We start from the raw sequence: 21,228 nt of genomic DNA, 5'->3' as shown, positions 1-21,228 counted from the left end.
TAGGTTATTCTGCAGTAGCTAAGAACCTTAGAATTCTAACAGCATACGACAACAACAGTTCATTCCTAACTCCAGAAAATATCCATCATGGGAGCTTTATTTTACACTTCCTCATTTGGTAATCAAGGCTAATTAAGCCTCTGCCATATGGGATATGATGAGTTCCTATGAAAGGAAGAAGATATATGGGTCTCAAAGAATTCCTGAAAGTCTCACATGACAATTCTGTTCACATGTCATTAGACAAACAAGACATGTGGTCATGCTTAATGTCAAGTGAGTGAATAAGTACCTTTCTACCATGTACAGAAAAGACATATGTAACATACTTAATGTCTATCACAGCATCCCTTTCTGGTCATAAAATAGGTATCTCAATTCCCTTTCAACACAAAATATAAATTTACTCCTCTAAGGAAGGAAAGCCCAAAACACCATAGTGTCAAGACATAGCTCATAGTGAAGGAGGCATGTGATGATGCACAGTAGTCTCTCTATTTTATCCAGATGTGGCTCTTTTAGATTTGAAGATGTAAAAACATAAGATAAATTATCTATCCCACACACATCCATTTTGCAGGATGTGACCACAGGATCACAATAATGGCATAAATGTTCCCATTCAGAGAATGGTGGAATGTGAGACAATTGGCAATCTCTGATCCATAGCAATTCTGAAATCTCTCTGAGCAAATATATTGAGGGCACTGTACTATCAGAGTAGGCAATAACCTTTGCCCTCTTTCTGTTCCCTGGATGTATCTTCCTTCACACAGGTTTCCACAGCTTCTGACTCAGCCTTTTTTGAGGTTTCTGTATTGCTGTAACTGTCCTTAACAATATTTGAAATAGGGTTTGGGAAACTTGCCTAAGGTGGTAATAAAATGGTGCCCTCCCCCCAACTTGTACCCCACCACACACAAAAGTTATATCTGTGTCCTAACCCCTAGAACCTGTGAATGCAACCTTATTTTTAAAAAGTGTTTCTGCAGATGGAAATAAGTTAAGGATCTTAAGATGAGGTCATCCTGGGTTATCCAGTTGGGTCTACATCCAATGACAAGAAGACACACACAGAGGAGAAGACCATGTAAAGACATGAGCACGAGAGATATACAGATGTAGAGAAGGAGATAAAGATATATAGGTACAGTGGCTATACTGGACATAGTCACAAACTAAGAAATACCTGGAGCCACTAAAATCTGGAAGAGGCAAGAAATTCTCCTCTGGAGCCTACCGAGGGAACATGACCCTGTCCAAACTCTGATTTCAGATTTCTGGCCTTTCAAACTGTGAGAGGATAAAATTTTTGTTTGCATTTTTAAGTACCCAAGTTTGTGGTAATTTGTTACAGCAGCCCTTAAAAACTAATAGACCTCCCTTGGGGCCACATGACTTGTGAATTGGCCAGTAAACTGTAACCATAAAGGATGGTAGTCCCTTCCAGATAGAAATATTAAATTGCCAATGCAGGACCCTGTAGCACTTTTTTTCCCCTTGTCTTAGTGACTGTAGAAGCAAGAATCATGATGATGCCTACCTACATCGATCTGTGTCTCTAGCAGATTAGTCTAGCTGAGTTGTTCTGAATGTGATCACAAGCAATAAATAAATAAATATTTGTAGTTTTAAGCCACTAAAATGTTTAACCAGTTAGTTATTGCCACATACCTTAGCCCATACTCATGATTAAAGCCAATAGATATTTGGGGATTAATAGTTTCTTCTTGAAGTTCAAATGCAAAAGTTCATTAATTGCCTTTTAAAACATTTGTTATAATTTCAAATACGGCTTAATAAAGGTCCAAGGAGGTATTAAGAGGGGGAATCAAGCAACTTAGAATCAAAAATACCTGTATTGAATTTAATTACTTCTGATTTCTTAGAAAACCCTGAGTCTCAATCCTTTCCTCCACAACATATAAACAATAATGCTGATTCTTGGGGTGCCTGGGTGGCTCAGTCAGTGAAATGTCTGCCTTCAGTTCAGGTCATGATCCCAGGGTCCTGGGATCAAGCCCGGCATCGGCTTCCTGCTCAGCAGGGAGTATGCTTCTCCCTCTGCCTGTCGCTCCCCCTGCTGTTCTCTCTCTCTTTGTGTCAAATAAATAATAAAACCTTTAAAAAAAATAGTAATGCTAATTCTTTCCTCACTAGGCCTTGTGAAGCTCCAATAAGATAACTGGTGCAAAGACTTTGTAAATTATAAAGAATTACATATATTTAATTGATTTCCATTCCACAACTGTGATGACAGGAAGGTACTAATACCATAATATTGTCGGGCACATCTCTTATGAGGAGGACCAAAATTTCCAACCTTTCCAAACTGAATAAAATAGATTCCTGATATTTCCATATAGTTGTGAATTCCAGTGACCTATAGCAGAAAAAGGCTAAACCCAGAAAACAGAAATACAATCGAGAGACAACTTCTGCTAGATGGATTGTTCATAATGATTCTTTATCTGTAAAGTAATGTATGAGCTTTTTGGGCTTAGAGAACCTGGCTATTTCTGAGAGATGGCTGAGGGATGCTTCAAAAATCAGGGACAAACAGGAATCACAGATTTACTAGGGCTTTGATATCCGGAGGGGCCTCAAAACCTACACAAGCCCCCAAGAATTCCAACTGGGGCCCTGAGAAATCTTTAAACAGTAAGTAATTTAGAAACTCAAGCTGAAGATACAGTGTATGATGGAAACAAGTGGTGATTCTCAGAGTCCATTCTCAAAGTTATTTCGTGTCTTAATATGGCTGTTGGAACATGAGCCATTACATCTGTATTCTGGCAAAAGAAAACAGGAAGTAGGGAGAAAGTCCACCATCTTTTTAAGGAGACTTCCTGAAACTATTCCAGAATACTTCTAATTACCTATCATTGCTTGGGACTAGTCACAAATAGGCCAACTCCTAGCCACAAAGAGGCCAACAAATACGGTCGTTTAGTTGGGAGTGTTGCCACCTTAAGTACCTTTGTTAGTCAGGAGGGGGGAGAATGAATGTTGTGGTATGTAAAACAGAACGTTTGCTGCAGGAAATAAAAACTGAACAGGAAATAAAACAGAAAATAAAAACTGAAGTAGAAATGGATGGGAAGGATAATTAAAGAACAACTAAAGAAATAAGATCATTTATTCAATACCTCAATGAGCATAATTATTTAGAAATACATTTATTCGAGCAAGATGGCGGAGGAGTAGGAGACCTGGATTTCGTCTGGTCTCAGGAATTCAGCTGAATAGGGATCAAACCATTCTGAACACCTACGAACTCAACAGGAGATCAAAGAAGAGAGTAGCAACAACTCTCTGAACAGAGAAGCAACCACTTTCTGGAAGGGACCCAACAAGCGGCAGAGCCGGGGAGACTCCCCTTCCTCCCCCAGGAGGAGCAGTGTGGGAGCACACCGCAGGGATCTGCTGGGTTTGGAGACTCCACACGGGGTCGGGTGCCAGAGATAGAAATGCTCGGTCACAGGCCGGGTGAGCACGGAGTGCGGCCGGAGACCAGGGAGACAGGATTGACTGCTTTTCTCTGGGGGTGCAATGAGGAGTGGGGCCCTGAGTTCTTAGCTCCACCAGGTGGAGACTGGGAGGCCACCATTTTCACCCTAGTCCTCCAAAGCTGTACCGAGAGCTTGCAGGGAACAAAAGCTCCTGAGAGCAAACCTGAGCAGATTGCTTAGCCCAGACCGACAAGGGCGGGGCAATTCCGCCTCCGGCAAAGACACTTGGGAACCATGGCACCAGGCCTCTCCCCCAGAAGATCAGCACGAACAGCCAGCAAGCCAAGACCAAGTTTACTGATCAAGGAGAACGGGAGAACTCCAGCGCTAGGGGAATACTGCACATAGAATTCATGGCTTTTTTTTTTACCATGATTCATTAGTTTTTCAAAGTTAATCTTTTAACTGTTTTTTTTTATTTTTATTTTTCCCTTTTTCAACCAAAATCTTATCAATCCCTTTTTTAAAAAAACATTTTTTATTTTTCGTTTTTAGAGTCATATTTTATCCCTTCATAGTAGTTACCCTTATTTTTGGCATATATATATAAGTTGTTCTCTCTTTAAAATGGTGAGATACAGTTTCTTCTAACAGATCAAAATATACCCTAAATCACTAGTGTATGCCTTTGTTCTAGTCTCCTGCCTGAGAACATTCTCTCCCTTTTTCTTTTTTCTTTTTTTTTTTAAATCTTCTTTCTTTTTTCAAACAACTTCTTATCAATTCCTTTTATAAAATCTTTCATAATCTTCATCTTTACAGTCATCTTCCATCCCTTCATTGTATCAACCCTTATTTTGTACATGTATAAGTCTTTCGTCCTTTAAAATTTTAGGAGGCACTACTTTCTAACAGACAAAAATACGCCCAAAATCTAGTGTGTAGCACTGATCTATGCACTGGCCTGATCATATTTGATCATATGCTGTTTTTTTTGTATTGTTCTGGTTTTGTTTTTATCTTTTTCTTTTTTTTTTCTCTTTCTTTTTTTCTTTCTTTCCCTTTCTTTTTCCCTGGTTTCAGGTCTTTTCTGATTTGTATAGAGTATATTTGCTGGGGACGTTTTTAACCTGTTAGCATATTGTTCTCTCATTCATCTATTCTCCTCTGGACAAAATGACAAGATGAAAAAAATCACCTCAGCATAAAGAACAAGAGGTGGTACCATCAGCCAGGGACCTACTCAATACGAACATTAGTACGATGTCGGACCTAGAGTTCAGAATCATGACTTTAAAGATACTAGCTGGGCTTGAAAAAAGCATGGAAGTTATTAGAGAAACCCTTTCTGGAGAAATAAAAGAACTAAAATCTAACCAAGTCGAAATCAAAAAGGCTATTAATGAGGTGCAAACAAAAATGGGGGCACTAACTGCTAGGATAAATGAGGCAGAAGAGAGAATCAGCGATATGGAAGACAAAATGATGGAAAATGAAAAAACTGAGAAAAAGAGAAATAAACAACTACTGGATCACGAGGGCAGAATTCGAGAGATAAGTGATACGATAAGACAAAACAACATTAGAATAAATGGGATCCCAGAAGAAGAAGAAAGAGAGAGAGGGGCAGAAGGTATATTGGAGCAAATAGGAGCAGAGAACTTCCCTAATGTGAGAAAGGAAACAGCCATCAAAAACCAGGAGGCACAGAGAACCCTTCTCAAATCAATAAAAATAGGTCAACACCCCGACATCTAATAGTAAAACTTACGAATCTCAGAGACAAAGAGAAAATCTTGAAAGCAGCTCGGGAGAAGAGATATGTAACCTACAATGGTAGAAATATTAGATTGGCAACAGACCTACCACAGAGACCTGGCAGGCCAGAAAGGACTGGCATGATATCTTCAGAGCACTAAACGAGAAAAATATGCAGCCAAGAATATTATATCCACCTAGGCTGTCATTGAAAATTGAAGGAGAGATAAAAACTTCCAGGACAAACAAAAACTAAAGGAATTTGCAAACACGAAACCAGCCCTCCAAGAAATATTGAAAGGGGTCCTCTAAGTAAAGAAAGAGCCTAAAAGCAGCAAAGATCAGAAAGGAACACAGACAATATACAGTAACAGTCACCTTACAGGCAATACAATGGCACTAAATTCATATCTTTCAATAGTTACCCTGAATGTAAACGGGCTAAATGCTCCAATCAAAAGACATAGGCTATCAGATTGGATTAAAAAACAAGACCCATCGATATGCTGTCTGCAAGAGACTCATTTTAGACCCAAAGACACCCCCGGATTGAAAGTGAGGGGTGGAAAACCATTTACCATGCTAATGGACACCAAAAGAAAGCTGGAGTGGCAATCCTTATATCAGACAAATTAGATTTTAAAACAAAGACAGTAATAAGAGATGAGGAAGGACACTATATCCTACTTAAAGGGTCTATCCAACAAGATCTAACAATTGTAAATATCTATGCCCCTAACAAGAGAGCAGCCAATTATATAAGGCAATGAATAACAAAAGCAAAGAAACACATTGACAACAGTACAATAATAGTGGGGGACTTTAACACCCCCCTCACTGAAATGGACAGATCATCTAAGCAAAAGATCAACAAGGGAATAAAGACTTTAAATGACACACTGGACCAAATGGACTTCACAGACATATTCAGAACATTCCATCCCAAAGCGACGGAATACACATTCTTCTCTAGTGCCCATGGAACATGCTACAGAATAGATCACATCCTAGGTGACAAATCAGGTCTCAACTGATACCAAAAGATTGGAATTATTCCCTGCATATTTCCAGACCACAATGCTTTGAAACTAGAACTCAATCACAAGAGGAAAGTCGGAAAGAACTCAAATACATGGAGGCTAAAGAGCATCCTACTAAAGAATGAATGGGTCAACCAGGAAATTAAAAAAGAATTAAAAAAATTCATGGAAACCAATGAAAATGAAAACACAACTGTTCAAAATCCTTGGGATGCAGCAAAGGCAGTCCTAAGAGGAAAGTATATAGCAATACAAGCCTTTCTCAAGAAACAAGAAAGGTCTCAAATACACAACCTTACCCTACACCGAAAGGAGCTGGAGAAAGAACAGCAAATAAAGCCTAAACCCAGCAGGAGAAGAGAAATAATAAAGATCAGAGCAGACATCAATGAACTAGAAACCAAAAGAACAGTAAAAACAACAAGATTGATAAACCCCTGGCCAGACTTATCCAAAAGACAAGAGAAATGACCCAAATCAACAAAATCATGAATGAAAGAGGAGAAATCACAACCAACACCAAAGAAATACAAACAATTATAAGAACGTACTATGAGCAACTCTATGCCAGCAAATTAGATAACCTGGAAGAAATGGGTGCATTCCTAGAGATGTATCAACTACCAAAATTAAACCAGGAAGAAATAGAAAACCTGAACAGACCTATAACCACTAAAGAAATTGAAGGAGTCATCAAAAATCTCCCAAAAACCAAAAGCCCAGGGCCAGATGGCTTCCCAGGGGAATTCTATCAAACATTTAAAGAAGAATTAATACCTCTTCTCCTGAAACTGTTTCAAAAAATAGAAATGGAAGGAAGACTTCCAAACTCATTTTATGAGGCCACCATTACCTTGATCCCAAAACCAGACAAAGACCCCATCAAAAAGAAGAATTACAGACCCATATCCTTGATGAACATGGATGCAAAAATTCTCACCAAAATACTAGCCAATAGGATCCAACAGTACATTAAAAGGATTATTCACCTTGATCAAGTGGCATTTATCCCTGGGCTGCAAGGTTGGTTCAACATCCGCAAATCAATCAACGTGATACAATACATTAACAAAAGAAAGAACAAGAATCATATGATCCTCTCAATAGATGCAGAAAAAGCATTTGACAAAGTACAGCATCCTTTCTTGATCAAAACTCTTCAGAGTATAGGGATAGAGGGTACCTACCTCAATATCATAAAAGCCATCTATGAAATACCTACAGCGAATATCATTCTCAATGGGGAAAAACTGAGAGCTTTCCCCCTAAGGTCAGGAACGCGGCAGGGATGTCCACTCTCACCACTGCTATTCAACATAGTATTAGAAGTCCTAGCCACAGCAATCAGACAACAAAAAGAAATGAAAGGCATCCAAATCAGCCAAGAGGAAGTCAAACTCTCACTCTTTGCAGATGATATGATACTTTATGTGGATCACCCAAAAACTCCACCCCAAAATTGCTAGAACTCATACAGGAATTCAGTAAAGTAGCAGGATATAAAATCAATGCACAGAAATCAGTGGCATTCCTATACACCAACAACAAGACAGAAGAGAGACAAATCAAGGAGTCGATCCCAATTACAATTGCACCCAAAACCATAAGATACGTAGAAATAAATTTAATCAAAGAGGCAAAGGATCTGTACTCAGAAAGCTATAAAATACTCATGAAAGAAATTGAGGAGACACAAAGAAATGGAAAAATGTTCCATGCTCATGGATTGGAAGAATAAACACTGTGAAGATGTCAATGCTACCTAGAGCAATCTACACATTCAATGCAATCCCCATCAAAATACCATGCACTTTTTTCAAAGAAATGGAACAAACAATCCTAAAATTTGTATGGAACCAGAAGAGACCCCGAATAGCCAGAGGAATCTTGAAAAAGAAAAGCAAAGCTGGCAGCATCACAATTCCAGACTTTCAGCTCTATTACAAAGCTGTCATCATCAAGACAGTATGGTACTGGCACAAAAACAGACACATCGATCAATGGAACAGAATAGGGAGCCCAGAAATGGACCCTCAACTCTATGGTCAACTCATCTTCCACAAAGCAGGAAAGAATGTCCAATGGAAAAAAGGCAGTCTCTTCAACAAATGGTGTTGAGAAAATTGGACAGCCACATGCAAGAATGAAACTGGGCCATTTCCTTACACCACACACAAAAATAGACTCCAAATGGTTGAAAGACCTAAACGTGAGACAGGAGTCCATCAAAATCCTAAAGGAGAATACAGGTAGCAACCTCTTCGACCTCAGCCGCAGCAACTTCTTCCTAGAAACATCGCCAAAGGCAAGGGAAGCAAGGGCAAAAATGAACTATTGGGATTTCATCAAGATAAAAAGCTTTTGCACAGCAAAAGAAACAGTCCACAAAACCAAAAGACAACAAGAGAATGGGAGAAAATATTTGCAAATGACATATACGATAAAGGGCTAGTATCCAAAATCTATAAAGAGCTTATCAAACTCAATATCCAAAGAATAAATAATCCAATCAAGAAATGGGCAGAAGACATGAACAGACATTTTTCCAAAGAAGACATCCAAATGGCCAACAGACACATGAAAAAGTGCTCAACATTGCTCGGCATCAGGGAAATCCAAATCAAAACCTCAATGAGATGCCACCTCACACCAGACAGAATGGCTAAAATTAACAAGTCAGGAAACGACAGATGTTGGCGGGGATGCGGAGAAAGGGGAACCCTCCTACACTGTTGGTGGGAATGCAAGCTGGTGCAACCACTCTGGAAAACAGTATGGAGGTTCCTCAAACAGTTGAAAATAGAGGTACCATACGATCCAGCAATTGCACTACTGGGTATTTATCGCAAAAGATGCAAATGTAGGGATCTGAAGGGGTACGTGCACCCCAATGTTTATAGCAGCAATGTCCACAATAGCCAAACTGTGGAAAGAGCCAAGATGTCCATCGACAGATGAATGGATAAAGAAGAGGTGGTATATATACACAATGGAATATTATGCAGCCATCAAAAGGAATGAGATCTTGCCATTTGCAACGACGTGGATGGAACTGGAGGGTGTTATGCTGAGTGAAATAAGTCAATCAGAGAAAGACATGTATCATATGACCTCACTGATATGAAGAATTCTTAATCTCAGGAAACAAACTGAGGGTTGCTGGATTGGTAGGGAGTGGGAGGGATGGGGTGGCTTGGTGATAGACATTGGGTAGGGTATGTGCTATGGTGAGCGCTGGGAATTGTGCAAGACTGTTGAATCACAGATCTGTACTTCTGAAACAAATAATGCAACATATGTTAAAAAAAAGAAAAAAGAAGAAGATAGCAGGAGGGGAAGGATGAAGGGGAGTAAGTTGGAGGTGGAGACGAACCATGAGAGACGATGGACTCTGAAAAACAACCTGAGGGTTCTAGAGGGGAGGTGGGTGGGGGGGATGGGTTAGCCTGGTGATGGGTATTAAAGAGGGCACGTTCTGTGTGGAGCACTGGGTGTTATGCACAAACAATGAATCATGGAACACTACATCAAAAACTAATGATGTAATGTATGGTGTTTAACATAACAATATAAAAAATTAAAAAAAAAGAAATACATTTATTCAATTGAGATCTACTGAGAATAACCTAATATGAGACACTTAGGATACCACAATGAATAGAACATAGTGTTGGGGGATCCATATCAATGTTTTAAGAAAGTTAGAAGTAATGGGGCTTCAAAACTAAATGATGTGTTGTGGTGGGGAAAAGCATAAAAGAAATTGTAAATCTAGGATTTCATGACTTCTGAGTAATTGAAAAAAATACTATTGTGTAGTAATAGGCACCAAAAATCAGGATGAGAACCAAGTTGGAGAAGTACTGAGATGACTCAGTGTATACCAATGCCTGCTCTACTGGAAGACTTCCCTGATTCTGGTTGACAACTGCCCCCCCAAAGTCTTTGTTTCCTGAGCATGATGACATGCCTCAATCAAATCATATATCACATGGTACTATAAATGATGTCTGCATAACCAACTGTGTGCTGCAGCCAGCTTTCACCAGGTTGCAATAGTGAAATATGGATATTTCTTCCCTATATCTAGTTTAGTGACTTCAAGTTGGTAGCTTGAAACCAGCCACGATGGGAGAATTTACACCATAAATATTGGCAAATACTTGCCATCAGGTTCTCTGTTTCCCCTGAGAGCTGTTTTTTAAACATCTATCAATATATCCCTATGTGTAAATCTCTCCTCAGGCTATCAGATTTTTGAGGACACAGTCTCTACTGGTCCATATGTGTGTCCTCTTTGTGGTGGGAATGTGCATTTGGTGGTGGCAGTGGGTGGTGGTTTCACTGAAGTTCCATAAGAAATGTGTATTTAATTAACAGCCAATCAGGAAAACAAAATTGAGCACACAGGCGAAAAGTGATATGGAGTTCACAAAGATAGCATGGCTTGATCTATGTGTGGGGTTGGCAATAGTTAAATTTGAGAAAAAAAATAACAATATGTGGAATGTGTTATAAACTCAGTACAGCTGTTAAACTTAAACGTCAACATTCTGGATAAAAATATGAGCTTTTTAAAATGGAATTTATTTTATCTTGTAATAATCTGGAACTGGAATCTACAAAGCATGGTTGATGGATTCAGAGAGAGAGTATGAGAAGGGGGCTTTACATTAGGTCCACTTTTTAAAAATGCCATTATATCATGTAGATAGGGATAACAGTAATGTAGATGATGTTTGCTTCCTTCTTTGGGATTATACTATCTTCTCAAGCTTCTATGACACATGATCTTATAATATAAGTCATTTATACAGACACTCAGAATACACAGAGATTACTACAAAGTAATTCCACTTAAGGGAAAAAGGCTTATGCTTACTTTGAACAAAAGAATACACACCTAAATGTGGAGTAACAACTTAGTGAGATAAGCAAAAGGGCAATGTCAACATAGGTTTTCAGTTAATCCTAAAATCTGACTACATACAAATAGTACATTTTGCATCATTTAATAAGGCTGGATATTTCTAGACATACTGAAAAAAAATAAAAGATCATAAGCCATGTTTCAAATCAAAATCCTTTATCTCAAAAAAGATTATTAATACAAAGAATAATTATATTGACCAAATATAAATTGAACACATCCAATAGAGAAAGACATTTTGTTGTGTATATGTATTCATTTAAACTATGTATTCTAAAGGCATTAAATTGTAATCATATTAGTCATAAGTATAATTGGTCATCTTTATTGAAAAGCATCTAATTATATGATGTCCTGACTGTCCCTGAAAATAAAGAACATATAGTTACTATTAATATGGTCAAGTCTAAAGCTGTGCCTTGCAGCAGAGCATGATAAAACAAACCAGGTGTCTCACCCTTCTAACATCATCTTTGGCTCTCAAATCTATGTAGGTGATACACAGTAGGGGACTACATTCAATATTTAAATGAGAATCTTTTCAAAAAATGGATTAATATATCTTTGTCAGAAATAACCTAGAAATATACACCTTACTCAGGCTGAATCATGATGAAACAGAAAATCTTAACAGACCAATTACTAGTAAGGAAACTGAATCAGTAATGAAAAATCTCCCAACAAACAAAAGTTCAGGACCAGACAGCTTCACTGGTGAACCAAATCCTTCTGCCAAACTTTCTCAAACTCTTCCAAAGAATAAAAGAAGAGGGGTGTTTTCTAATTTCATTTTATTTATTTATTTATTTTTTAAGATTGTATTTACGGGGCACCTGGGTGGCTCAGTTGGTTAAACGACTGCCTTTGGCTCAGGTCATGATCCTGGAGTCCCAGGATCAAGTCCCGCATCGGGCTCCCTGCTCAATGGGGAGTCTGCTTCTCCCTCTGACCCTCCCCCCTCTCATGTGCTCTCTCTCTCTCATTCTCTCTCTCAATAAATAAATAAAATCTAAAAAAAAAGATTTATTTACTTATTTATTTGAGAAAGAGAGAGAATATGATTGGAGGGCAGGGGCAGAGGCAGAGGGAGAAGCAGACTCCCTGCTGAGCAGGAAGCCCATCACAGGGCTTGATCCCTGGACCCTGAGATCGTGACCAGAGCCAAAGGCAGACACGTAACCAAATGAGCCACCCAGGCACCCATCCAATTTCATTTTATGAGGTCAGTATTACCAATACCGAAATTAGACAAGGATGCTACAAGAAAAAATTACAGGCCAATATCTCTGATGAACAAAGATGCAAACTCCTCAACAAAATATTAGTAAATCAAATTCAACGATACATTAAAAGGATCATACACCATGATCAAGTTTTTTTCTATGAATGCAAGGATGGTTGTACATCTGTAGATCAGTCAACATCACATTAACAAAAAGGATAAAAATCATATAGTCATCTCAATAGATTCAGAAAAAGTGACAAAATTTAACATTAATTATGATAAAAACTCTCAACAAAGTGCATAAAGAGAAAACATACTTCAATATAACAAAGACCATATGTGATAAACTCACAGCTACATCATACTCAATGGTGAATAGCTGAAAGTCTTTCCTCTAAAATGAAGAACAAGACAAGGATGCCCACTCACAGCTCTTTTATTAAAGAAAGTAGTCCTAGCCACAGCAATTAGGCAAGAAAAGGAAATAAAGGAATCTAAGTTGGAAAGGAAGTAAAACTGAGACTATTTGCAGATGATATTCTATTATATATAAAAAACCATAAACGGGGCGCCTGGGTGGCTCAGTTGGTTAAGTGACAGCCTTCGGCTCAGGTCGTGATCCTGGAGTCCCGGGATCGAGTCCCGCATCGGGCTCCCTGCTCAGCGGGGAGTCTGCTTCTCCCTCTGACCTTCCCCCCCTTCATGTACTCTCTCTCTCTCATTCTTACTTTATTATAAGAATATAATATATAATAAATACAATGTACAAAGTATATGCTAATCAACAGTTTATGCTATCAGTAAGGCTTGTAGTAGGCTTAATATTAGTATTAATAGTAGGCTATTATTAATTAAGCTTTGGGGAGTCAAAGGTTAGATGTGGATTTTCAACTCTGTATTTGTAGCCCCTATATTTTTCAAGGGTCAACTGTAAATGGAAAAATGTTCCATGCTCATGAAGTGGAAGAATCAATATTGTTAAAATGCCCATACTACCCAAAGCAATCTACAGATACAGTGCAATTCCTATCAGAATTCCAATGACATTTTCAAGGAAATAGAACAAGTAACCCTAAAATTTGTGTGGAAACCACAAAAACCCGGAACAGTCAAAGCAATAATGAAAAAAACAAAGCTGGAGGCATTGCACTTCCTGATCCCAAGTTCTATTACAAAGCTAAAGTAATTAAAACAGTATGATGTTGGCATAAAAACAAACACAAAGATCAATGGAACAGAATAGAGATTCCCAAAATAAATCCATGCACATATGATCAATTAATTTATAACAAAGGAGCCAAGAATACATAAGAGGGAAAGGACAGTCTCTTTAATAAATGGTACTGGGAAAACTGGACAGCCACATGCAAAAGAATGAAACTCAACCACTGTTTTATACCACATACAAAAATTAACTCAAAATGGGTGAAAGACTTGAACCTAAAACCTAAAACCATAAAACTCCTAGAAGAAAGCATAAGCTATAAGCTACTTGAAATAGATCTTAGCAATGATTTTTTTGTATCTGACACCAAGAGCAAAAGCAACAAAAATAGATAGATAGATAAATAAATAATAAATAAATGGAACCACCTCATATTAAAAGCTTCCTCACAGCAAGACACTATAAACAAAATGAAAAGGCAATCTATTGAATGGGAGAAAATATTTGTAAAACATTTATCTGATACGAGGCTAATATCTAAAATACCAAAGAACTCCTACAACTCAGTAGCAAAAAGAAAAAAAAGAGAGAGAGAGAGAGAGAGAGAAAGAAAGAAAGAAAGAAAGAAGAAAGAAAGAAAGAAAGAAAGAAAGAAAGAAAGAAAGAAAGAAAGAAGAAAGAAAGAAAGAAAGAAAGAAAGAAAGAAAGAAAGAAAGAAAGAAAGAAAGAAAGAAAGAGTGAGCCAATAATGTGAATTAAAACTGGGCAGATCTGAAGAGGCATTTTTCTAAAGAAAACATGCAGAGGGCCAATAGATACATGAAAAGTGCTCAACGTCATTAATCATCATAGAAATGCAAATGAAAACCCCTACGAGATATCACCTCATACCTCTTAGCATGGCTATTATCAAAAAGACAAGGAATAACAAGTGTTGGCAAGGCCATAAAGGGGATCCTTGTGCACTGTTGGTAGAAATGTAAATTAGTACAACCATTATGGAAAACATGACGGAATTTCCTCAAAAAATTAAAAATAGTACTACTATGTGACCCAGTAATTCCATTTATGGATATTTATTTGAAGAAAATAAAAACACTAACTCAAAAAGGTATCTCTACCCCCTGTTTATCAAAACATTATTTACAATAGCCAAGATATGGAAACAATCTAAGAACCTAATTACCATCAATGAATAAATGTAAAAGGAGTCGTACTGTGTGTGTGTGTGTGTGTGTGTGTGTGTGTGTGTGTAATGGATATTACTGAACCATAAAAAAGAATGAAATCTTGTCATTTGTGACAACATGAATAGACCTAAAGAACATTATGCTACGTAAAATAAGTCAGACAGAATAAAATGCCACATGATCACTCTTATATGTGGAATATAAAAATAGATACATAAACAAACAAGCGCATAGATGCAGAGAACAGATTGGTGCTTGCCAGAGGTGGAGGTGGGGAATGGGGGTGGGAGAAATACGTGAAGAGGGTCAAGAGATAAAAATAAATAAATAAATAAAACTATAACAAGCAATAAGCATTTCTGGAAGACAGAAAACAAGGAACAAAAAGAACAAAGGTTTATTGACTTAATCAAATTCTATTGTAATCATTGATTTATAAGTCTTTCCAACTAGACTTTAAGTCTTTTGATTCAGGCAGAGCTTCTTACTTAGGCTTCTTAAATTTTCACTGCTAAAGAAAAAACATTATAATTTATAATCACTCAAAAAATGAAGTACTTAGGTATAAATCTAAAAAATATATGTATAGGATTTTCATGCTGAATTATATATAATGCTCATGAAAGAAATCAAGGAAGGTCTAAATAAATGGAGAGAATGACTGTGTTCCTGGATGGAATATTCAACATAGTAAAAATGCCAATTCTCCCCAAAGTGATATACAAGTCTAATGTTATTCTAATTAAAATGTCAGCGAGATTTTTTATATAGACAAGATTACTGAAAACCTTACATGAAAATACAAAGGAAGTAGAATAATGAAAATAATTTTGAAAAAGAAGAATAAAGGAATCAGTCTACCTGGTTCCAAGACTTATTAGATAGCTACATGAAGACTGTGATGTTGGTGGAGGGACAGACACAGATCAGTGGAACAGAACAGGGGATCTAGAGATAGATCCACATTAATGTGTCCAGATGACTTTGGATAATGTGCAAAATCTCTTCAATGGAGGAAAGATAGCCTTTAAATGTTGCTATAGCACTGTACATACATAAATAAAAAAATAAAAATAAATTAAAAAAAGAATCTCAATCTAAGTTCACACTTTATGTAAAAGGTAACTCATAGACTTAACTATAAATTGTAAAACTATGAAACTTTTAGAAAAAGACATGGGAAGAAACCTTTGGGACACAGAGCTAGGCAAAGGGTTTAAAGATTTGACATCAAACCTATGTATCTTAAAAGGAAACAATGACAAATTGAACTTCATCAAGATTAAAAACTTTTGTTCTTTTTTTTTTTTTAGAGGGTGGGAGGGGCAGAGGGAAAGAGAGAATCTTTAACAGGCTTCACGCCCAGTACGGAACCCCATGCAGGGCTTGATCTCACAACCCTGAGATTATGACCTGAGCCAAAATCAAGAGTCAGATGCTTAACTGACTGAGCCACCTATGCACCCCTGTTCTTTTTTAAAAGACACTCGTCAGAGGATAGAAGACAAACTACAGAATTAAAGAAAATATTTGAAACCACATATCTGACAAAAAACTAGTGTCTAATACATGTAAAGAAATTTCAACAGTAAAAAAATCCAATTATGAGCAAAGGACATTATCAAAGAGGATATACAAATGGAAATAAGCAGATAAAAAGATGCTTAACATCATGGGGTGCCTGGGTGGCTCAGCCAGTGAAATGTCGGACTCTTGGTTTCTGCTCAGGTCATGATCTTGTGGGTGGTGAGACTGAGCCCCGAGGGCTCAGTGGGGAGTTTACTTGAGGATTCTCTCCCTGTGCCCCTCCACTGACTCAATGGTGCATGCACATCCTCTCTCTCTCTCAAATAAATAAATAAATCTTGAAAAAAAAAGATGTCTAACATCATTAGCCGTTTAGGAAATACAAATTAAAATCACAATAAAAGATCACTACACATCTATCACAATGGCTAAAATAAAAAATAGTGAAAACACCAAATGCTGGTGAAGCTGTGGAGAAACTAGAGATCACTCATGCATTCATTGTATCCCAGAGAAATTAAGATGTCTGTTCACACAAAAGCTTGTACATGCCTGATTAAAGCAGATTTATTTGTAATAGCCCCAAACTGGAAACAACCCAGGTATTCTTCAGTGGGTGAATGGTTGAACAAACTGTGGTACACCCATACCACAGAATACTTGCCCAGAAATTAACAGGAATACTAAATACACAGTATGACATGGATTAATCTTCAGAGAATTATGCCAAGTGAAAAGAGCGAATCCCCAAAGTTTATACACTGTGTAAGTCCATTTATATAGCATTCTCAAAATGACAAATTTACAGAGATGGAAAACAGATTAGTGGTTACCAGGGGTTAAGGAGGGAGTAGGGTAAGAGATGACGGAGTGTGGCTTTAAAAGAGCAACAAGAGGGATCCCTATGATGACAGAATGCTTTGTCTCTAGACCGCATCAATGTCAACAATCTGGGGTGATACCGTACTAGAATTTTACAAGATGTTACCACTGGGGGAAAACGGGTGAAGGGTACATGGGACCTCTCTGTATTGTTTCTTGTAATGCATGTGACTCTACAGTGATCTGAAAATAAAAAGTGTGGTTAAAACAAACAAAAAACCCTGAGTCCCCTAAATATATCCTAAATTTATGCTTTAACACTTTTCTTGCTGTTTTATTAATTCAATCGCTAGAATCTACTTGGGAAAAACATTTCATATTTATATTAGATAACAGCATAGGTATAATTATCATAACAATGTTTTTAACATTTTTTTAAAGATTTTATTTATTTGACAGAGACAACAGTGAGAGAGGGATCAGGGGGAGTGGGAGAGGGAGAAGCAGGCTTCCCGCAGAGCAGGGAGCCCGATGCGGGGCTCGATCCCAGGACCCTGGGATCATGACCTGAGCCGAAGGCAGACGCTTAACGACTGAGCCACCCAGGCGCCCCGTGTTTTCAACATTTTTGTTTTCCACATTTCTCTCTGTGCATGGTTCCTGATCCTCTTTTGAAATGTTCGCATTTTCTTTTTAGTCTCACATTTGTTATATGAACTATTATATAATGACATTTGAATTGTTCAACTTTGTGTTTTTAAGCAGCCATATATCTTCACGTGTGTTTTCTCTACATAGAGCCCTTTAGAATTAAATGTAGAATTGTAACGACATTTATTACAAAAGAACAAAATGGTTTGCAGTTTTGGGACAGTTACAACCGATCAACGTCTAGATCAACCTTTTAAAGGACTCGTTTCTCCATTTAAAAGAGGTTTCATCCAATATTTAATAATATTCAGTGATCTATTTCTACACCACTACTCAGCTCTGTGTTCTTGAACTCATCTTTATGATGGGGAGACTTCTAGTAAATGCCTCATAATACTGTTGCAAGAATCAAGAGATAATATATGTAATCATGTTATATTACACCGTCCATATTAATAGCAGTAGTTATTAGATCAGATATTTTAACTTTAAAGAATCTATAAATTAAAAATTATCAAAAATGATGATAGTAACCAAAGGCCCCTGGAAATCGCTTGATCATGTGCAATGTATGTATAAACAGCTGACCACATATTTCACTTGTATTGCTTGTTTTATCTAAAAAAAATAATTGATTTAACCTAAAGGAAAAAAAAATCTGTATAAAAAGCCAGTGTTTCCTTGTATCTAAATGTTGATAAAAATTTGTTTTTCCAACGATTAATAGAAGAATTCATTCAAAATCCAAAACTCTGAAATAATCACATCCTTCTGAAAAATCAGTCATTTAGGTCTTCTTATGGACAGATATACACACAATTACCAGCAGATGGCAGTATGTATATGAAAGTGGGTCCTAAATTCTGCAAACTTGCAGGTTTCAGGCTTTTGCTAACAAAGTGATGTATGCATCCACCAAAAGCTGCATTTAACAGGGAACAGTGATGAAATCCTGTTTTAAAATTCCTCACTATTATCTTCCTAAGGATGAGTATATGGTTGTCCTTTTTGAAATGCATGAAGTCTTTAATCTAGAATCCAAGTTTCCAGGGAGGTGGGAGTTCCTGGCTGACATCTGCCTGATTCCTCTCTTCTCTGTCAATTATGATCATGTAACCTGTTTAACTGTGAGATCCTCTAGTATACATTCTCATGGCTGATTATGTGTTGATGGTTTCTCCAGCTTGCCCAAATATGCACAAACTACTTTATATTAAAAATCATATATGTATATATATGAATAAGGAAGGATAAAACAGAAGCAGAGATAGAAATGTAGTAATGTAAATTCTTTAGGATGACTAAACAATGAAATCATATCTTTTTTTAAAACTGGTAGGAATTTAAGCCTGTTTTTAAAAACTGATTTTGATGTATATGTAATAACTAAAATTTTTCTTGGCCACTCTTATCCTTAAAACTAAGCATGAAGGTCAGAGGTGGCTGAATCTACTAGCATTCCCTGCTCACTGTCCCTGGTCATGAATGTGGCTTTTTGCATAACATGTGTCATCAGAATAACAGTATATAAGTTTCCAAACCCAGCAGCATCGCTGATTAGCAGTAACTTAAATATTAGGGCTGTGACAGTGGAAAAAAGCAACAAGCATTTGACTTACATTAGATTCATGGAAGGTTTTGCTTTTTCACTTTTTTCTTCTAAGTCAAAGTATTTATCTACATGTTTCCATATTATGTATCACAAATCTTGTTTAAAAGAATATGTACGATAAACACATGAATAAGGAAGAAGAGAGCAAAAATGAATGTCACTGAATTTATTCTTTTTCAATAAATAGTTTTTGCAGTTTAGAGCCATGCAGGTTTTGTGAATTCTTAATCTAGAGCAAATCTGATGATACATAAAGTATTTTGAAAAACATGGAGCTGACCTACTCGTTTCTTTGCTCAAGAAAGAAGTCCAGGCCTGCAGGCACTGGGGAAAGAAAATGTGTTGCTGCTTTTAGTACTGTTCCTTCTCAGTTCTATTAACAAATGCAGTGTTTCTAAGAATTGCCCCAAAGTTGCTACTAGATTATTAAATGTATTTCAGAGTGGATCATATTAAGTTCAGAAGCCTTCTCTGCCTCCATCCTACTAGAAGGGACAGTTTGCAAACCACAGCTCTGCTCTGTATAAATCTCAGAAGCTGGAGAAGTATCAACATTTCCATTCTGAGTTTTCCAGATGCATCTTTCCTACCTTCTAGCTCCAAGAATTTTATGTTTATTCTTAGAAAATACTTTGAAATGTAAAAAACTCAAAATATTAATCCACTACGTAAATGTTTATTAAAATATAAAAGCTTCATACAGAACAAAGACCCAGAATGGAATTTCAATCCACACCAAGTAAATGGGGAAGATGTCTGTAGAGAAAAATGAGTTTTCTCGATAGACCCTGAAGTCACACCAGAAGTGAGAAAATGCACTGCATGATCAACCTAAGTCAGATATGGTGTGACTCACACCAAGATAAGCATTTTTGACCTTTTCCATTCAACTGACTTAGAGAGATGAGCTATGTGGATAAGTGGGAAAAAAACAAGGAAGCATTAATGCAATAGATTTTTTAAAGGTATGTGTCAGCTAAACATGTTTTAAATCCCATACTCAAAAGAGGAAAGTGGGTTTTAAAAATTTTTTATAAATTGTATTGAAGCATAACATGCATTTGGCAAAGTACACAGATCAAATGATATGAACTGATGATACTTTTTACAAAATAAATGCACTTAAGTAACCAGCAATAAGGTCCAGAAGTAGGAGATAACCAGAATGTCAGGTTGCCTAATGCCCACTCCCAACACTACTTCCAGGTGCCCACATCCTGTCTTCTGTAACACCAAAGATTAGCTTTGCCTTTTCTGAACTTTATATAAATATAATTACATGGTATATATGCTTCTGTGTTTGTTTCCCTCAACATAATAGTTAGGAAGTTCTAGTCAGGCTCTAGCTTGTTCATTATCATGCCACATAGTTCATTGAATGAATATACCACAAATTTTTATCCAATTTGGGGCTATTATGAAGAGTGCTTCTATGAATATTATAATATATATCTTTTGATGCATATGCATGTATGTGTGTATACACATACATGAATTTCTGTTGGGTATATAACCTAGATTTTTAAGTTACATGGATGAATAGCTACTGTCAAACCATTTTTGAAAGTGTTTGTACTATTTATCAGTTTCCCCAGCTATAATGAAAATTTCAGTCACTGTATATTTTTACCAGTACTTGGTATTGTGCATAATTTTCATTTTAGCTTTCTCCCAATGTACTTCTTTTTTTTTAATTTTATCACAAGAATCTTTAATGTTCACTTTAAAGTTTACTCATGGTGGGGTTGTATTTGTGTTTAGTAAAGTGTGCCAAGTGCCCACATTGAGACCATTTCAGTTCACATCACTGCACTCCACAGGGATATTTCCTGTGCCCAGCGAGGTCATAAAGAGAG

This window comes from Eumetopias jubatus, unplaced genomic scaffold (assembly GCF_037043125.1).
Source record: "Eumetopias jubatus isolate StellerSeaLion01/CBP00866 unplaced genomic scaffold, mEumJub1_p1.0 scaffold_14, whole genome shotgun sequence".
NCBI classification, from domain to species: Eukaryota; Metazoa; Chordata; class Mammalia; order Carnivora; family Otariidae; genus Eumetopias; species Eumetopias jubatus.
This window is presented reverse-complemented; position numbering follows the sequence as displayed.